The sequence below is a fragment of the Vicugna pacos genome, chromosome 14 (genome assembly GCF_048564905.1).
Source record: "Vicugna pacos chromosome 14, VicPac4, whole genome shotgun sequence".
NCBI lineage: Eukaryota > Metazoa > Chordata > Mammalia > Artiodactyla > Camelidae > Vicugna > Vicugna pacos.
This window is the reverse complement of record NC_133000.1, coordinates 15,646,505-15,666,717: the sequence shown is the minus strand read 5'-3', so window position 1 is coordinate 15,666,717 and position 20,213 is coordinate 15,646,505. Positions and strand designations below refer to the sequence as shown.

Sequence of the window (20,213 nt, the reverse complement as noted above, 5' to 3'; positions counted from 1 at the left end):
GTTTAGCAAGAATCCTCACCCCTCATATCTGATCTAATTTAATTCTTCATCCCCCGGCCCTTGGTATCTAGTCACCTGATTCCACCTTCAGCAAAAATCTTATCAAGTTGGTTTAGCCAACATCCCTCCTCCTTACCCCTGATGCTTCCTCTTAGTGATTTTCCATCCAGTGACCCCCACTGTGCTCTGTGGCTATTAATTCCCCCTTGTCCATGCTGTGCTCAGAACTGAGCTCAGTTCTATACTGGAGTCTATTTTTCCCCTCTATTGCAAAAGTTTTTTTTTTAAACAAAATTTACCTTCACTGTTTTAACTAGTGTCCAGCCCTGGTTCTCTTTGACAGGAGTTAAAGACCTCACATTCACTAAAATTCTAGAAATGCTTGATTTGACTATGGCAAAATAGACTCTTGCATAGGCCTGCACAACTTTTATACTGAATTGCCATTCAGCACAATAACAATTTCATATATATTATTATACACGTGTCCAATTAACTTTGATGACAAATCCTAAACTCTGATGAAGTGTGAGCCCTATTCCTGGCCTTGCTTCCTCAATTTGGCCATCCAATGATAACGTTAAAAACTCAGAGGCTATTGCTTTCAAGCTACAGTCAGTAAGCCGTGCTACTACGGTGTCATCGTTCCCACGCAGGGCTGGAAGTGATTCATTTTCTTGTTAACTTGTGCTATATATACTCCAGCAAAATGAGTTGGCATTTCTAAGAATACCTGATAGAAAAGAACAGAAGTTTTCCCTTCTCTTCCTGTCATCTAAAACTTTAAATCACGGACTGTGCAATGCGTGGGGAGCTAAAATACGCATACCTCCTCTGAAGCAAGTAGTACAGTGGGCTTCCCCACCTTCTCGCCTTCCATGTCTCAGTCTCTCATAGCTTCTCTAACTCCAGAGAAATCTTCTTTATAAAAATGTAACAGTGGTAAGACCTCCTTCATCACGTATGCCAACAAAGAACTATCAATGCCTAAAACAGAGTTGATTTCTTCTTTTCCCTGAAGTTTGTTTTTGATCCTTTAATGGAAAATTTGGGCACGATAAAAAGGAAGCCTAGAACTACAAGTTGCCATCCCCCAAATATTTCATTCTCTCACCTCACAGCTCTAGACACATCTGGGAAAGATGAAGAGGAATCAATGAATGAGTTGACTGTGTATTTTAAGTCACTCATTTAAGTAACTTAAGATGAATCAAAACAGCCACACATGTTAAAATGCAACTTAACGTCTAAAAGTGTTTCCTGTGTGGAAATTGGAATTATGGAAGAATCAATGGGAAGGTTGTTTGAGGGTGAGGTTGGTTGACTAGTGTCTTGAGGACAGCTGTGTGCCTGGAGTGAAACTGGGTTTATTGGCCAGGGAAGAACAGTCTTATCTGTTTCAACCGCTCAGGACAATTCTTTCTAGAATAGAGGCAATTAACTGGAAGTAAGGAGGAGACATCGGAAACAAAGATATTTTAGAAAATACATTCACTGAAGTCCGTGGGACTTACTCAAATATATCCCTACTCTCTGAAGAGCTCTCTTATAAGTTTATTTTTAATACAGTAAAAAAAAACTTGATGATCATTTTCTCAGCCCAAAGAAGATTAGAAGAGGCCAAAGAGGAGGCACTGGAGAGAGGAAACACACTAGTGGTTATTTAAAGGAAGGACCTAATAACCCAACACAGAAAGAGGTGATAGAAAAATAAATACACACACACACACACAAAAGACAGAAGAGCTCAACCTCATAAAAATCCTGCTCACTTGGTGTAGGGAAAAGGCTCTACCTACTTCCATAGATTCTCCACTATGTCAAAGCAGAAGGCAGTCACTGACAATGATAAGGACAATCTTACAGCCTTGGGATGTCAATATGTGTTGCTAAGAAAACAGTTCCGTGGTGAAGCAAGCATGAAAAGTATTGGATCAAATTAAGGTAAACTAGTTTCTTTACAACTTCTCATCACCCCTAAGATGCAAAAGCTTGCCATGATTTTCGAAGAGGGAAAGACGGCATGCTGGTTTCCTAAATTTTTCTGACCACAGAACTTTTGTCTTGTTTGTTTCAGTTTTAGGATCACTTCACATGATTGGGTTAACCCAGGAACAAACCCTGGGAGACATTTCACTAAATTTTCAGGAAAAGATTACATCCCATGTATCAGTCAGGAATAGGAATCATACATTTTAGGAAGATTCCCATCAGTATCAATGTAGCTGACGGTACACCAAACATTTGTGTTCTTTCTATTCAATGCTATAGAGTTGTCACCGAGAAGTGGCTACCCAGCCAAAGATTTATTTCTGACTCACTTTTGCAGTTAAATGCAGCCAGGTAATTAAACCAAGATGTGAAGATTGTTGAAATGACAGCAAAGGATTTAGAATATTACACAAACTTAGTTGATAAAGCAGTGGCAGGGTCTAACAGGACTGACTCCAATTTTGAAAAGGTTTACTGTGGGTAAAATGCTATCAAACAATACTATATGATACAGAGATATCATTCATGAAAGGAAGAGTTAATTGATGTGGCAAACGTTTTGTTGCCTTATTTTAAGAAATTGCCACAGCACCCCCACCTTCAGCAACCACCACCCTGATCAGTCAGCAGTCATCAACACTGAGGCAAGACCCTTCACCAACAAAAAGATTATGACTTGCTGAAGGCTCTGATGATGGTTAGCATTTTTTAGCAAAACAAATTTTTTTAATTAAGGTATGTACATCCTTTTTTTAGACATAATGCTATTGCTCACTTAGTAGACTACAGTATACAGTATAGTTTAACTTTTATATGCACTAGGAAGCCAAAAAATTTCTTTGACTTGCTTTATTATAATGTTTGCTTTATTGCAGTGGTCTGGAACCAAACCCACAATATCTCTGAGGTTAGCCTGTAAACGTTAGTAACGGTAAATATTAGTGTCTTAGCTCAGGATGCCATAACAAAATATCATAGATTGGATGGGCTTAAACAACAGGAAATTATTTCTTACAGTTCTGGAAGCTGGGAAGTCCAAGACCAAGGTAAGGTGTCAGCCAATTCAGTTCCCTCGTGAGGGCTCTCTTTCTTGCTTACAGACATCTGCTTTCTCACTGTATGCTCACATGGCAGATAGGGAAGGAGAAAGCTCTGATCTCTCCTCTTTTTCTCATAAGAACACAAATTCCATCATGAGGTCCCAATCCTTATGCCATCATCTAAACCTAATTACCTCCCAAAGGTCCCACCTCCAAATACCATCGTATTGAGAGTGAGGACTTCAATTTGTGGATTTGGGGAAGACAAAAACACTCAGTTCACAACACACAAAGTAGACCCTGAGAAGGTTTGATGCAAAGAAATCTATGTGACTTTAACTCAGCAATGTCTACACATATTTATGAAAAAATTTTTTTCCAGTTTGAGGGGTCAGTTATTTGCTCTAAATCGCAAGTACCTCAAGACCATCACCACCTTTGGCTCTACCCTGTTGGCCACAGTCTGTTTCACCAAGATGGCCCCTCATTTCAGTCTGTGACCTTATTATCCGCATATGATAAACACCATCAGTAAACCCTGTATCTAGAAGTCCTTGACTTTCATTCTCAGACCTGTCCTCCTTTAAGTTGTTTTTAAAAATTTAAACGATTCCTAGAGTACCAGTAAAGCATTTTTATTCACCTTTACCAAAGTAATACTTGCAATCTCATCCAACCTTAACAACCAAGCAATGATTTTGTGACTGATTTCTAAATGCAACCAATAAGCAAGTGGTTAAGACTCTGATTTCATTTCTGGAAATCTCACGTACAACATGGTGACTATAGTTAATAATACACTATTGTATACTTGAAACTTGCTAGGAGAGTATATTTTTTAATAATAATCTTTTTATTTTTTTAATTGTTTAGCCTTCTTTAAAATTGTAGTTAATTTACAGTGTTGTAAGAGAGTAGATCTTAAGTGTTCCCATCAGACACACAAAAAAGGGTGGATATGAAGTGATGGATATGTTAATTAGCTTGATTATGGTAATCATTTCACAATGTGTACATATATCAAACATCACACTGCACACCTGAATTATATACAGTTTTTATTTACCAATTTTACCTCAACAAAGCTGGGGGAAAAACAAAGTTATTTTCTATTAAGCCAGATCATAATTATGTTTATGCTGCATAAAAAATATAACTGCCCAACATAATATATTTTTCAGCAACAATTTTACTTCATACGTATTTCCAAACACTAATCTAGTGAAAAACAATTGCTTGTTATTATATAATTCTGCAGGCACCATCTCACTTTACATTCTTACCTTGTTTATCTTTTTTTTTCCCCCAATAATAGGCCATGATGGAAAATTCTGACTACAAGTCTGAACTGTGTGATAAAGCATTCCTGATTTTTTCCCCAGTCTTTGGATCCTGAATTTAAGTTTTATCAATTTGATTTTAGCATTGGTATATCTATAGTGTGAAAAAAATGTTTTTAAAAAGACTCTAACTTTATAGAACAGATTCTAAACAACTCCTCAAGTTCACATTTCTACTCCCCTTAGCATTTTACTTTGTCTTCCTTTCAGTTTGGAAAGAAGTAGCCTGGCAGGTAGATAACAAAGAGGAAATTCAGGAATGTAGAATTGAAAATTAGATAAAGTGCATGTTTTCCTGTAGCCCCAAACAAGTTCTTCACCTTTCTCCCACCTATTATGAAGATTTACTTAGCATTTATAAAATCCAGAAGAGGAAAAAGAGGAGTAGTATTGAGTGAAAGTCAAGAGAAGTGTTTCATGTTGAAGAACAATCACTGTGTATTTCTGTTTACAAGAAATAACATAAAGGATTCCCAGCAGGCTAACCCTAAAAGTTAGTCACTGTTAATTCCAGCTGAAGGCATCCTCACAGCTGCCCTTATTCCTCAGCTGAAAACTCCCGAGGGTTCCAGCCACACTGTTGCTGTGGTGACTGCTACAACCACGTGTTCATTACAGCTGAAAAACATGCTTAGGTTGTCAGCCTGAGCCACCAGATGATTTTGGCTCAGAACATTAAGGTTATTGACATTGCCTTCTCAAAGCATGTTATCAATCCAACATGTGGCAGTAAAAGAAAGTTGACTCAGAGCTCTCGTCTAGGCTGGGAGCCAGTCAGGGACTTGGGGGATGACAGTGTCCTTGGTCATCTCATTTAGAGTCTAGTCCTCAACTTTATGGCTGGAGGATCAGTTCTATTGATAGATAGACCAATTAACATTAATCAAATTCACAAAAGAATAATATATGAACTGGAACATCTATTATTTTTCATTGAGAAATACAATCATCAAAAATATTGGAATTCCCATGCCCACTGGTCAGTAATTCTTTGTGTGGTGACTTGAAAGCCAAATTCAAGTGAGAAGATTGCTCTGTTATGTGGGAACTAAAGCCAGGGGAATAAGTGACATGATTTTGGTGGCTGTCATCATCAAACTCAACAACTCCACTTCAACCACTTTCTGAGTTCTTTGCAATGTTATTTCCTCATGTAAATCATCTTTCTTTACACAGTGCAAATGCCAATTAACTTGCCTGTATTTATAAACAGGCTAATACGGGCATACTCTTCTGAGTTTATAGTTTGAATGACTTAATTTAGCATTCGGGATTTCCCAAACTTTTCAAGTTCACAATTATAAATCATTGCTTAGGATGTGTCAGCTCTACAGATGGTGGATATGAGTGGGCTTTTCCTAATGTATTCTTATGTACAGTTTTGGGGAAGTTTCTCTTATGTACTAAATATAGAAAACAGTTCAATGTTTCCAATTTTAGGGGAAATACAAAGACACTATGGAATAAAGACTTGGTATCAGTTTAATATTTGATTCCTGGTGTGAGATGTGACTTTTTTTTTAAAACTCTCATATCAGACAATCAGCATTTGTGGTAAGTAGAATTTCAAGATGGTCCCCCAAACTCACAACCCTGGTATACAGGTCTAGCATAATCCCTTTCTCTTGAGTATGGACAGGACCAGTGAATACGTTGGAATATCACTACTGTGATTAGGTTCCTAATCAGTTGACACTAAGTTAATTAAAAGGGAAAATATCCTTGGTGGGCCTGACCTAATCTGGAAAGTCTTTTAGCAAAAGGTAAAGCGGCAGAGAGATGCTGGCCTGGAATAAAGCAAACAGCAAACAGTAATGTGGTGAACTGCCTATGGAAAGGACCATGCAATGTATCATTATTCCAGCAACATACCTCCTTATGTTTCATCTAAAGAGCTTACACTCTATATGATTGAAGAAAAATAATATACACTCTCATACATCACTGGAAAGGGAAGATAATATACGGTTGTTCTGAAAACACATTTGTTTGTTTTAAAAAAAAACAACGCTATACTTTATCATATTTCCTTCCAAAAACTGTTGGATGCAGAGAAAGTTCAGGCCTTACTTTAGGGTTGTGTCTTTATAAATAAGCCTAGTTAAGACAGCATTCTGTAAAGATGCTGCTACCTGGGATAGTCCCTCTTGACAGGTGAGACCCATACAGAGACAAGCCTTTTTCCGAAGACAAGCATTATTTGTTGATAATGACTGAAGCCACAATGAGAAGGAGATACAGTTCATTCTAAATTAAATATAAATACACTTACATGTGAATAACAAAGACTAGGGAGGAATGATATTGATCTCAATTTCCCTGAGGGCTTGGCTGAAGGAATCATTTTAGTCTAGACTGGATCCCTCTTGTTTAGGTCCCAAACACCAGCTGTGTGTGTCCCTCATGCCATCTTCTCCTGTGCCAGGCATGTTGGGAATGCCCACTTATTATTTCAGAGATTGTGGTGCTAAGTTTGTAGACTTTGCTTATGAAATTGGCCAAGACATCATCTTTACGTGCTGAATCTTTGTCAGTGGATTTCAGGGGACCTCTTAGTTTCCTACCAATATGCTTTTCAAAATGCTGACTGCCTCCATACTTGTGTAGTAGGAATGAAAACTACTTCTGCCTCCTTATGGGCACTGAACTGGCACATCTACCCCAGAGGGAAGATAAATTCCTACCTACCTACTCCCTTCCGTGTAAGAGACTCATGAGAAAGGAAGCCACGCCTAAGTCTTTGATCCTATTAAAGGGAAGCCTGCAAGTTACTTTGAGCACCAGGGTTTGGCTGAGTAGTTTAATGAATTATTTCTCCCAGCCTTTTGTTATGAGGCCCAGAGCTGAGTCTGGGGCTAGGGTCAAGAAAGAATCAAATTGCTTAGAATAACACAGTGAGAGGGAAGTTGAGCTTTAGGAGCAAGAAGAGAGTTCTACAAGATGGGGGAAAAACCGAGAACAGAGCCAGCAAGAAATTTATTGAGCAAGAATAACCCAAAGATTTCTAAGATCAGGATTAAGCAACATTGGTTTGAAGTTGTTGGCTGTGATGTGGTCTCCCTTGAAGCCTTGGATCAGTGCTGCTTTGGGATATGAAAGCAGTTCCTAACAGGGTGTAACAGAGGGTAGGAGGTAGACACCGCATGCAGTGAGTGGGTAATAAGGAGAGTGATGATGAAGATATCAGGCAGAAACTTTGATTCAGAGATGACTTGAAGAAATGTAAATCCTTATGAATCATGAGAGGTATGACAAGGCTTCTGGGACACCTCTCAAAGGAGGGTAGGCTTTGAATCATTTCAATTTAAAAATTATAATAGAACAGATGAGCCGGTAACACTGAAAGTCTTGAGATACCCAAGACAGTTGACTTCTGCTCAAAAGACCTACTGTGTGATGCTGCAGCTCTCTACCTCCCTAATCTCGGCACCTGTGGCAGCGTTTCCCCTGCAGAAGCAACACACACAATGGCAAGAGAAGGGGCATTTCAAATGTCTTATGGTGGGAAGAATCAGTGCTTTGTAAGACGTGAGCTATAAACAAAATCTTGGTGCAAGACCAACAATGCCATTATACTGCCTATACACCACCAGTGAACCTGCCCCTGACCACAGAATAGGAGTAACTCATGTGTTCAGAATCCACTGTTCAATTGCTGCGGCCCCATCAATCATCATTCAAGTTGAGCATCAGCAGGTTGGTAAAAAGCCCCTCGAGGGCAGTGAAGAGGAGGGCCTGTTAACTTTGACCTGAAGGTCCACGCAAGGCATTTGAAAACTCTCCCCCACACGCTCATCTCAGGAAACAGGCAGTGCCAACTTGACTCCACGGCTCCCATCTGAGCTGAAGGGTCAAGCCCTGTTTTAACACCACCACATACAATAGCAGACTCCTCTCCCATAAGACTCCCCCAATTCTATTTCTTGAACAGTAATCCTGCATGAGCCCATATTTAAAAAAAGAACAAAAAACTCAGATTCAGATAATAAAATAACAGAATCTCAAACCTGCACAAAGCGGCCTCAACAGATAACTTCCGAAGGGCAGAAACTTTGGGTATGTCTGGTTCACCATTATCTCCCAGGATCCAGCTCAGTGACTGGCAAACAGCATGACCTCCATGACTGAGTCTCTGCTGTTCCTAAAGGTCAGGCTTCATTTGTGTGGTCTGGTCTCCAGTCTTCGAGCACCATCCTCTAATCCATCCAGGCAGCTGGCTGCCTTCATCTCCCTGAAGACTTCCAGGACAAGAGGTTATGCAGCCTCCCTAGGCTGCTGAGTCATCTTCCTATCAGGAAATTGTTTCTGCCTTGGCTAAATAGGTAAGCAATTTTCTGACTATTTCAGACAGAAAACCTCAGTTTAAAAAAGATCAAGTGAATAGCTCAAGGTTATACGCAAACTCTGACCCATTTAGGAATGGAACCCAAGTGGTTCCTAACATTCAATCCTATAGTTTCAATACTGCTTATTTTACAGAGCAGCTTATCTTTATAATTTACAGATATTGTTCCGAAATCCCTCACTAGAAATTCTGCCTAAATATTGAAGGCAAAACAGCTTCATGTATCCAGTAGAGAGAATATATATAAACAGAAATTTTTCTCACATGAGGAATGAATCACTGAAAAAGACATTTGTTTGGTTGTTTCATTATACAGTAAGAGCGTTCCTCCCAGATGCCACAAAATCCAAATGCTCTATTTTTGTTACTAAACAATTCTTTTAACACCAAGCCAAAAATAAGTCACAATGTTAATGCAAACATCTTGCAAGCCAAATAAAAGGACTTGTGCCAAATTTATCAGAGTTAGAGGGAAATTGTATCAGATCTGCCTGTCTCTGAGAAACTTTCTATTAGATCACCAGTCAACAGGGTACCAGCATCTGCTGATGCTCACTGAAAGACATGAGTAATAACAGACAGCTTTAGAAAATACATTTTTCTTCCACAGTTAGCAATGCATGACTCACTAGAACTCTCCAGACACTATACTGCATGAATGACTCTAATTCTACCAAGGACAGAGCACAATCAGTTCTCTCTTCCTGCACCAGGCTTCCTCATTTCAATTATCATTGATTTGTTAGCTTACCTCAAAGGCAGGAAATCTTGGTCCATTCCACTTTCTATTCTAAAACCAGTAGTATATGTTTTAATATAAAAATAAATATTGAAGTGCTTCAGGAAAATAGAGATTAAATACTATAATGAATGCTGAGAATAATTTTCAGCTGGCCCAACTCCCACCATTTGGGAGGTCATGTTGGACAAAGATCATGGTTACTTTCCTTCTGGAATACTGACCACTAAGTAGAGATTATTGTAATATGAGAAATATCTTACTGTTAAAGATCAATGACCTGCCCATCCAAATCTTCAGTAGCCAATAATAGTAATCAAAGATACTTTGAGAAATAGTTTAATAGTTACTCTCCATGACAGAGGTCTTGACTTCCCTCAAATAACAATTCTCTTCAATTATTCCAGTCAAGGACCACATTTCCAGGCTCTTTCCTTCCCATTCCATCTGGAATTCCAACTCCAGATTAATTCTCCTAAAAGACTGTTCTGATTATGATGTTTACTTAGCATGGTAACAAAGAGCACAGATCTAGAAATCAGATCACCTGATGTCAAATCTTGGATTTGCCAATTTACTGTTTAATCTGTCTATGCCTCATTTTTTTCATCCGTGACATGGAGTTTGTAGGATGCTTGCACAACTTTTATTTTAACTTTGTGTTAAAAATGAGTGTGTAAGAAAACAGAGCATTCATGGCTAAGAGCGTGGGCTCTGGAGTCAGAACTGGGATAAAACCCTGGTTCTGCTATTGAACCATCTACAACACTACACCAGTTATCTAATGCTGTGTAACAAATCACTCCCAAACTGTCTGCCTTACAATAGTAATAATCATTTTGATCTTTCACAGTTTCTGTAGGTCAGAAATTTGGGAGCTCTCTGACTTGATGGTTCTGGCACAAGGTCTCTCATGAGGTTGCAGTCAGCTGAAGGCTAGACTGGGGATGGGAAATCTGCTGCCATGGTACCTCACGCACATGGCAAGATGGTGTAGGCTGCAGGCAGGGAGACTCAGTTTCCTTCCCTGTGGGCTCCTCAGGCTGCTTGAGTGTTCTGATGACATGGCAACTGGCTTATCCTAGAGTGGGTGATCCGAGAGAGCAAGGCAGAGACCACAATGCCTTTATGATCTTGCCTTAGAAGTGACATACTATCACATCTGCCATTTTCTACTGGTCACACTGGTCAGCCTTGACCCAGTGTGAGAGGGGACTACATAAGGATACTAACACCAGGAGGTAGGATCACTGGCAGCTATCTTGGAAAATGACTACCATGAAGACATTGACTAAGGTTATTTTTTTAGTTCTTTAAACCTTGTTCTTCTTATGTGCCTATTGTACAATATATTAGACAACAATAATGTAACTACTTCATAGGATTGTTATGAGAATTAGATGAGATGATACATGTAAAGTACTTAGTACATAATAAACTTTTTCAAAAAATATTACTTAGTACCATTACAATTCAGTAAAAGTCAAAATATTCCAGGAGCTGTCATGAGGAAGAAGGTGTTATTCTCGGAAGCAGACAGAGCTATAAACTCCCTTCTTTCTCCCCACATTCTTTCTTCTTCCAGTGGACTCCATTTTATCTCATATATATTAAGTTTCTTCATAAGATTTTTACTTGAAGAAAGTATTTCTTAGCTTGAAAAAAAGGTAGGTAAACCCTGCTGTAAGTCATTATTTATCTTAAATATTAGGAATTTTTAGGGTAGATAATTATGCATAAATATCTATATGTATATAGGATATACAAATACATATATAAATATATGTGTATAGACAGGCTGATATAATTTCCATATAGATAGTATTATCTAGCTAAAAGATATATAATGTGACTGAAAAGCAGAGAATATCAGATTGAAAAGCCCATAAGAGACCACCAAGTCCAGTGTTAAAAACCTTAAATTAATCCACTCATTTTCCACAGTAATCCCACGGAGGTGCTGACATTTATTGTTTGCTGGATAAATGGATTGAGTGAACTCTGCTACATCCCAAAGGATCCATTCACTATGGTATTTATTCAAGCATCTATTTTGTGAATGCACTGTCCTCATTGCTGGGTATATAGCACCAAACAAGATGGATAGAGTCCCATCTTCCATAAAACTTACATTTTAATCAAGGAGAAAACATAGACTAAACACATAAATAAACACCATAATTTTAGGCAGTGATAAATGCTATGGTGATCATGAAACACAGCAATGTGGTAAAGTAACTGGGGAGTAGGAGGACTGATTTAACCAAGTAGTCAAGGGAATCTCCCACAAGGAGGTGATATCTGAGCTGAGATATGAACAATGAGAAGGAACCAGCCATATCAAGAACTGAAAGAAGAATTCATAGACTTGTGCTAACATGGCACCTTGGGAAGACTGAGCCACCAGACAACCTCATCCCAAGGGAAGTCTCACTGTCCATTAAAGTCTTTGAATGAGGTTTGAAGGATACCCAGGATAGACCTGTGTGTCTTTGATTATTCATCTGCATAAGGACATTCGGCCTAAGTTGCTGACCAGAGCTAATCTTTTAAAAAAAAAAAGTCAATCAAATTGCCAATAGATGGTGTGGCTGAAACTAATATCCTCAAGTTGAAAATTAGGTCTGAATCTGGGCCACTCTGAAAATATCCTAGATGATATGGAAGATCAAATAAAGCCTGTGAAAACAGAAGACCAATGTATAGAACAGTAACATATATAATACTGTCTACTTTCCCCAAACTTTTCAACCACTTTTTTTCACCACTGATGAACCTAGGTGAGGGGGTGGGGAGACAAGAATCCAAAAGAAATAAATGAGATCCAAAAGTCTTAAGGAAAAAAGGGTGGGTTATGAGATAAAATCAAACCATGATGGAGTCAGAAGAAACCCTAGAGATGGTCTTGTCCAATCTCCTCATGTTATATATAAGCAAATCAAAGCTCAAAGAAATTAAGCAACTTCCCAAAAGTACATTGTCAATGGCTGTATACAGCCCTCTCACAAGCCAGTGGAAGTATAGAGGGAACCTTGCTTCTCACATAGCCTCAGCTTTGTATAGGATGGGCAGAGGCCTCTCCATCCCAAGTTCAGGGAATGCTCTGCCCCCAGATCCCCTTCCAAGCTGATAAGATGTCTTAATATACAAGAATCCCCTTCTGAAACTTCTTGTCCCTGGAATAGCCGTAATGATAGATTCCTTTTACCAAGTTATTTTTCATCAATTCTTCTCTTGCTCATTTCTTCCCTATCTTCCTTTTCCTTTCTTCTTTCCCCAAATATCTATTGAGTGCTGGTGAACAAGATGGATACAATCCCTATTTTAAGGAGCTAAGGTTGTAGGAAGGAAATAAACAATTACGCAAGTCTTCAGAATACACTTTGATAAGTGCTATAGTAGGGGCAGTACCTGACATTATGGAACTGCTGAGCAGGGGCTCCTAACCTGAGGTATGGGGGGAAACCTAACATCCCATACAGACTCAGCTTCATGTAGGGTGAGCAAGGACCTCTCCATCCTAACCTGGGCCAGAGGGTGGTGGGAATAAGGGAAGGCTCCCAAAGGAAATGGCATTTAAGTAGAAGAAAGGGATGTGATATAGCCACAGCATTCCAGCCAAACAGAAACACCTTTTGAAAGGCCAAGTGGAAAGCAAGTCCATGGCACATCTCAGGGACTAAAAGAAGCTCAGTGAGGTTGCAATATAAGAGATAAGAGGGCAAGTGGCAGGAGGTGAGAGGTCTAGACAGAAAGATATCAGTAGTATGGGGAAAGCGAGGATAGAGAGATAGTTTGCAGACAGCATTGACAGGACATGGTGATGAACTGAAAACGGAGTGAAGCGTAAGATGAAGTCAGGGATGCTGTCTAAATTTTTGCCTTATGGGATTAGCTGGAAACCTAAGAACCCTGCCGGAAGAGCAATGTTTTGTTTTTTTGGGGTGGAGGTGGAGATAAGTTTGGTTTTGGACAAATTAATTTGAGTTGTCCATGAAACACCTACATAGTGTCTGAGAGGCAATCAAGCATAAGGACAAAGAGCTTAGGAGAGTGATCCCAGCTGAAATGTAGATTTGTGAGTCATCAGCATATTACTTCCTGCTTTTAGATGATGAATCTGAGACATAGAAATGTGAAGTAACATGCTCTGGGTCATACCAAGAGATGCAGAGCAAAGATTTAAACCCTCTTTCCATAGGGACTTGCAGCTGAAATGATGTGCTTTGATTAGGAGTGACAGGGAGATGTTGCAGCAGAACCATGCTCTTTAATTTCCATTGCATAGTTCCATTTCTAGAAAATATAGAGAAATATAACTGTGTCTTAATTATATGGCTATATACATTCTGCAGCTTGTGCAGCCACCAAATTACCTACTGACAAGCAACCAGCTACTTACCCTTGTCCTTTGGATAAGTTTTCCACAAGAAGTATCTGTTAAACTGAGAGAAATCTAGTAATATCTTCTGAAAGTTCCCTTCCTCCCTCCTGTAATCTACCCTAAAAGAATGCAAGCTGTCAGGTGTGCCCTCCTTATACAGCTACCTTGGGCCCCCTGACTGTTTTCTGTGCTCCCCAGGGAGTGTGTGTGGGAGGAAGCGGCAGGCATCAGTAGGTCAACTCCATCGAGACTGGGAGCCCAACCAGTCATTCGTGCAGCCCTAAAATGGAAGCTGAGCAAGTGGGTTAAATGCTTTAAAATAACTCTACATTGAATATCAGTGACCAGAAGAGATCTAGGGGTGAATAATCATTCCAGCTGCCTTATCTGATGGTCTTCAGAACAAAATGGAAAACAATGGAAGATGCACAGATGTCAATTAAAACTCTAGAGGTACCACCAAGAGCTTTCCTGGTATGGTGAGGTCGATTCACTTTTCAGCCTTCTTTTGATCAGCAAGCATTTCCTGAGCCTGCCCCTCTCTCCCTACAGTTCTTTTTGGTTATGTATTTTCTGTTTCTCTTCCTCAAGCCTAATGAGCTTTCCCCAGGTCTCTCAGTATTAATTTATGGCTCAAAGAGTAGGAAATTTAACACTATTAACCCCTCTGTTCCTCCTACAATTCTCAGTACCTCTGCTTTCCCAGATGTCACATTCCTCTCATTTATTCCCCCCCTCTCTGATAGCTTCTTCTCCGCCCCTGTCATTGACAACATTTCTTCTTTATGCCCTTTGAATCATACATTTCCTAAGGGTCTCACTCTGGGCCTATCTTCTAAAATCCTTACTCTGATTTCCTTGGTGATCTCATCAACTCTCCCCTTTTCCCAGCTTTCACTATTTGGAGGTGACTTCCAAATCCACATCTCCAGCCCTGAACTTCAAGTCATATATTTTCAAATCCCTGGTAAATATTTCTCCTTGGAAGTCCTATTAGCCCCTCTAACTCACGTGCTTTTGTTGGCTTCTCTGTTCTTGATAATAGGCCAACAGCCTCCTATCCACCCAAGCTTGAAAACTTGGAGTCATGACTCCATTTCCTTTCATCTTCTTCATCTCCTCAGCCCACTATCTAGAGGATAAAGCCCAAACTCTTTACTTAGTATTCACAGCTCTAGACAATCTAGCCGCAACCTATCTTTCTATCTTTTCTAGCTTCTAGCTCACATTTTTCTCCTCCCACATACCTTAATCCTTTCCTCATGCTGTTCCACCTTCACTGTGTCCTGGGTTATATCACTCCCGTATCTTTCATTTCCATCTTTTCCCTCACCTTAAGGGCCATTTCTCATCTTTAACTGTTGATCTAGAGCTCGTTCTCAAACCCATCTCAAGGATCATATTCCCAGAATATAGTGTTTGCTCCAGTGTCCACCCACCTGGGAGAGACCAGCTGTCCTTGACATACAGATGCTCTCTTTCACTCTCTGTATTTAGTCCACCACTAATCCCCCAAATTGTACTTTCTCAATATCTCTTGTATATATCCATTTTTCTTTATCTCCACTATAAGACCTTTGCCCAAGTTAGCACCATTTTTTCACTTGGGCTACCAATGTGGTCTTCTTAGCTGACCTCCTGGGTCTCCAGGTTGTGCCTCACAATACACATAGAATGGTTTTCCTGAACACAAATCCAGTCAGACCTCCCCTTCCATGCCTTTCCATGGTGCCCAAGGTGCAGGCCCTTGTGATCTTCACTCTGTCTGCACCTATAGCTGCCTGGCTTTTTTCAATCTGTACCACACCCTCTCCTATAATGCAGCCCTTCTACCTTCCAGTCCCTCTGCCTAAAATTCTCTTCCCTTTTGAGCTTGCTCTCATACATTAAGAACCCATCTCAAGGCCTTCAGAAAAGTCTTCCCTGCCTGTATGTGAACTTTCCCCTTGTGGTGCTTTTAACAATTTATTATTTCTGTTATCTGGTCGTGGCCTGCCTCCACGCCAAGATGCTCACCATTGTATCTGTTTTCATCCCAAACTTCCAACAATGCCTGAATACAGTAGGAGATACTCAATGGACACTTGCTCACTGAATGAGTTAGTTGTTTCCCTCTCCCCTCAGATTTCCTAATTTTAAAAGGAAATCCCTACTTTGCACCTATTTCTCTCTGGTAATATTGACTATGGTTTTCAGAAAATGAAGGTGAGAAATTAAATTTTAATTCGCCTTGCTTAACAGGCCTTATGTGTGTAACAGCCATAGTTCCATGCTACCAGATTGTTAAAACAATGGTTAAAGAATACAAAAGCTGGCAACAAGAGAGAAAATACAGGTGGGTCTGAATGAGGCTAAGGTTGAGGGTTTTGACTCCAGAGTAGACAAAAGTAATTTATACATCTTTCCTTCACCCCTCACACCACCAGGCTTCAAAACTGGAACCAAACTAGGCACTAATAAATGTGATGTTCACAGGTTATAATGAAAATTTCTAAAAGTGCTTTCCCCCACCCCAGTCAACTAATTTATTTTAAAACTCTTACTGAAAGTGACTTACACTAGGTTTTAAAACTAAAAACTTTCCAAATCTGTTTACCTCTGATGTTTCTGTGAAAGCCAAAGATGAGAGTGAGAGCAACACTGACTTGGGGAAAACATTCAAAGCAAATACAAATGCATTATCTGTCCTCACATCTGGCTCTAATGAGGTACATGCTCAAAAATCTGCTTGTAAACATTCCTGCTCAACTGTCTTGAATTCCACTGATAAGAACTGAGAGGACAAGATGTGGTAAAGAGGTACAGAGAAACGGAAATAACATCAGACTGGGTGACAGAAAACTGGGATTCCTGCCTTCACCTCCACAGCTCACTAGTCATTTGACAAAGCATTTAATCCCTCTGTGTTTCAGGAACCAGAAAATGGCGATGATGGAGTTTTGGTTCAGGAGGGCAGACAATGTAGATGCGCTGACCTCAGTCTCCTCCCAGACATTCCATAGATCAGCAATAAAGATGTACGAGAGGGGACACAACTAGAACTGAAGACTTTGAAATGACTCATGTTGGGAGAGGAAGTCATGGCCCAGGACCCCCACAGGAGATTGAAACAGAGACAGGAGTGAGAGTCATTCCTCCCCTAAAAGACCAGGAGAGGCTCCACACCGAGAGGGAGCAGGTGTGAGAGCAAAAGTGACCTGAGGATGACAATAAGCATGATTCACTAAACATCCACTATTGAAACAGACGTTTTCTCCCTCTCCATGAAACCCACACACCCAGAGAGACTAGCAGAGACTGTCATACCAGGTTCTTACAATAATAATCTAGTACTTTATTCATAAATATAAATGGAAAGACAAAGATGTCTCATATTTAAGGGGAAAAAAAATCCAGCCCCAAAGAGGGGAACCAAAATGAAGGTACAGTTGTAAAAACCTCCCAGAAAGTAGAGCATAACTTCAAAAAAGGGGAGGGGGAAGACTGAGAGAAATACAGAAGATAAATCTAGGAGAGCCATTGTGCATCTAATAGGAATTCCAGAAAAAGAATAGAGGAAAAAAAGGAGGTTTAACAATCAAAGAAACAATTCAAGATAATTTCCCAGAGCTGGAGAAAGACTGAAGTTGTCAGATTGAAAAAGTCCATTGAGTGTCCAAACAGATGGAATCTCAGAAAACCCAAAGGGAAAAAAAAATGCTAAAAACTTCAGGGACAAATAATAGATTTCTTACCTATCCCTCATGCACCTCCCTCCCCTCACCAAAGAATCAGATTGACATTGGAATTTTCTGCTGAAAAATCTTAGAAACTAGAATATAATGCAGAATTGCCTTTAAAAGAATGAAGGGAAATTATTTTGAAACAAGAATTATATGTTGGGCCAAACTGTCAATCATAAAATTAGTGAAAACAGATTTTCAGACTTGTTATGACTCATAAAATTAGCCCCCTGTCCAACTTTTGTGACAACTGCCTTAAATTTTATTGCATGTTGTTAACACAAAAAGGAACCCAAAAAAGAGACATATGATACAAATATTAGGGGCTCTAATCCAAAAGTGAGATAATCAAAGAAATTTCAATATTTTAGGTGCACAATAAATCTAGAGAGCAAGTTTCATCAGGAAGTCAGAGGATTTGAAGAAAAATGTATTCAAAAAAGAAAGTGGTTTCCTTTAAAAAAGGAAAAAAGGTAAAAAAAACAACAACAACTATATAATCATTAGTGATTTGATGAAGACTTGTAATCTTCTATCAACAAGTGTCTTAGGTTGGGTTTCCTGGCTGTCTTCCTCAGCTTGGGCTGCTATTACAAAATATCATAGACTGGGTGACAAACAACAGACACTTATCCCTTACAGTTCTGGAGCCTGGGAAGTTTGAGATTGAGGTGCCAGCAGATTTGGTGTCTGGTGAGAGCCCTCTTCCTGGCATGCAGACAGAAGACTTCTTGCTATGTGCTCACATGCCTTTCTTGGTGTATTTTCATGGAGAGAGAGGAAGGACTCTGGTCTTTTCCTCTTCTTAAAAGGACACTAATACCCTCATGAGGGCTCCAAACTCATGACCTCATCTAAACCTAATTACCTCCCAAAGGCCCTGCCTCCTAATACCATCACACTGGGGGTTAGGACTTCAAAATAGAATTCTAGAGAGGGAAAACCTTTAGCTGATAATACTAGCGGAGCCTAAGATGAAGATTCTTTTATAAGTGATTTATTAAGAAAGTGCTCTTGGGGGAAAGGGGATGAGGGAAACTATAAAGAGCAAGAAAAAAGCTAAGCAAGAATGTGGCTCTGCTGAGTATGAGCTGTACACTGACTCCATAGGGAAAAGGGGAACACAAATTGCACCAGACAATGGGTCCCATCTTGAGGCAAGCTGGTCGGCTGACCCCTGCATCAGTCATTCAGCCACAGGCCTGTGTGGGAATGGGTAACTTCCCCAGAAAAGCAGCTTCCACTAGGCCCAGGGCAATTCTCTGGAAAAGTGGCCAGCTGTGAGCTATTAGACGTTAACACTCATTACAGCTGAGACATGGCTGTACAGTGAATCAATGGCATAGGGAAAGAGTTAGGCAATTTAAAGTTTCAGGAAAAACAAAAAGCTGTATAAAAAAGCCATAGATCCAAATGTGATGCAAACTGGAGCCTGACAGTCTAATTTTGGACAAGCAATATTATCTAAGACTCATTTGACTTTGATGCTTGAAACATTCTCCTTTAAATTATATAGGTTTAGTAACAAGACTACATTTTCTACTTTGTGGAACTAATCACTAATTAGACCTGGAGTATATCATACTTTCATAATCATATTAACATGAATATTGTTTTATTTTTTAATCAACCTATAAACAAAGCATGTAAGACTTATAGTTACAGGATAGAAGGTTAAAATTTTAAACCTTAACAGTATTAAACTAATGGTAGAGCTGACAGAAGTTAGGAATAGGGGGAAGGTATAGCTCAAGTGGTAGAGCATATGATTATCATGCATAAGGTCCTGGGTTCAATCCCCAGTACCTCCTCCATAAATAAATAAATAACTGCACCCCCCTAAAAGAAAAAAGAAGTTAGGAATAGGAGAACAGATGAGTTGAAGGAAAGCATAAGAGTAAAAATTCTTCATCTGCCACAAATGGAGTTAATACATATATATTTTATTTTTTTCTTTTTCATATGTATTTTCTAAAGTTGAGATATGAAGAAATATAGATATAAGCACAATGTTATTTAATATTATAAAGATACGTAATGAAAGAACTAAAAATAAATATATAACTAACAAAAATTTGAAGGAAAGAGGAAGGTAATACAAATAAGATATATTTCTCAATTTCACAGAAAGGAATCAATTTAGATTCTACCTAAGGCTGATAAATCAAGAAATGACCAGACATGATTATTTGGAGTTACAGAGATAAATACCAGAAGTGAAAAGAGAAACAATTGAAAATGGTTGTCCAAGAAGTGGTGTGGAAAAGGATAAAGAAGCAGTAATTTTCTTAATTTTGTAACTGTCTGTATTGCTGGGGGGGGGTTCTCTGTCCTCCACATGTATTGCTTCTGTAGCACTAATAAAAATGGCAGTAGGAATACTTTCCAGCCTATCATATTAAGCAACTAAAAGGGTTAATTAGGATAAAGTATAAGAAGGCACTTGGAAAGCTCTTAAGCGCTACAACAGACATGAAGTATTATTAAGAGGGCAGTCTTAGGCACTTCCAGATTGGGAAAGGAACTGTAGCGCTTTCCTTGATCAAGTCCTATTTTTAAAGTGCCAAGGTCCAAATTAAAAAGGAAGCTGTCTCTAAAATGCTGACTGTAAAATATCTGAAAGACTAAATGTGCTGAGAGAAAGTATTTGG

General features: G+C 39.3%; 1 non-coding gene across 1 annotated transcript; it reads left to right on the top strand.

The window, feature by feature from the left end:
• The first annotated feature begins 19,299 nt into the window (after window positions 1–19,299).
• On the top strand, window positions 19,300–19,373 carry TRNAD-AUC (transfer RNA aspartic acid (anticodon AUC)). The gene has a single exon. It is a non-coding gene; the product is annotated as a tRNA-Asp (tRNA).
• The last annotated feature ends 840 nt before the right edge of the window (window positions 19,374–20,213 follow it).